The 874-nt window shown below is 64.5% G+C and overlaps 1 protein-coding gene across 4 annotated transcripts in view; it reads right to left on the bottom strand.

Annotated features, from left to right (window-relative positions):
• The window catches only part of EFCAB11 (EF-hand calcium binding domain 11), a 210,871-nt gene that overhangs the window by 203,165 nt on the left and 6,832 nt on the right, over window positions 1-874 (bottom strand). The window lies entirely within an intron of this gene.

The raw sequence follows: 874 nt of genomic DNA, 5'->3' as shown, positions 1-874 counted from the left end.
CGGGACAGAGCTGTGCCTTGTCGGGGGGAGGCACTGCGCGCATCCTGGGATGGCAGTGGGGAGGGGTAGGGAGGGGGGTGTGCCCCTGGATCCACGCAGGGCAGACTGCAGCTGTGGGCTGGAGCCGGGCTGCATTGGGTTCTTCTTAGCAGAGGCTGGGCTTGGGGGGGGGTGGCGGCACTGGGAGGGGGGCTCTGGAGGGGGCTGCAACCACCCCAAATTTTGCTGTAGCCCCACTCCCAGTGCTGTTGCCTGGCTCAACCCCTGGTTCAACTCCCAGTTCCCTCCATGTGCTGGGTGGATGGCGGTGGTGCTAGGAGCAGGGCTACAGCAAATTTTGGGGTGGCTGCAGCCCCTTCTGTAGCCCCCCTCCACTGCTGCTGCCTGTCCCAAGCCCAGCTCGCGCTGAGAAGAGCCTGGCACAGCCCCAGCTCCAGCCTGCAGCTGCAGCTCATCCGCCCCGAGTGGACTGGGGGGCACAGGCCCCACCCCGTGCCCTCCCGGGCTGTGTGCAGCAGCAGGAGTAGCCTCCCTCCTGGATGAGCCATGGCTCCCTCCTGCATCACCCCAGCTGAACAGCGCCTGCCCCTGCCCCCCACCCCCTGGAGATGCTGATCTGTAACCCCCATGCCCACACAACTGGAAGTCTCTGCCTGCCACAGCTTTCATGGCTTCCCCGCACATCCACCGGCCTCCAGCACCACATAGTCCCTGGCTGCATCATCAGACGGTGGGAGCATGGGGATCATGCAGGTACCCCAGGGCCAGGAGTTGGAGGGTGTGTGCACGTGTGTGTGTGCGTGCTCATGTTCCTGCAACAATGAGGGAGGGAGAGACTCTGTGTGTGTGTGTGTGTGTGTGTGTGTGTGTGTGT

This window comes from Gavialis gangeticus, unplaced genomic scaffold, assembly GCF_001723915.1.
Source record: "Gavialis gangeticus isolate Ggan-Ray unplaced genomic scaffold, GavGan_comp1, whole genome shotgun sequence".
NCBI lineage: Eukaryota > Metazoa > Chordata > Crocodylia > Gavialidae > Gavialis > Gavialis gangeticus.
This window is presented reverse-complemented; position numbering and strand designations above follow the sequence as displayed.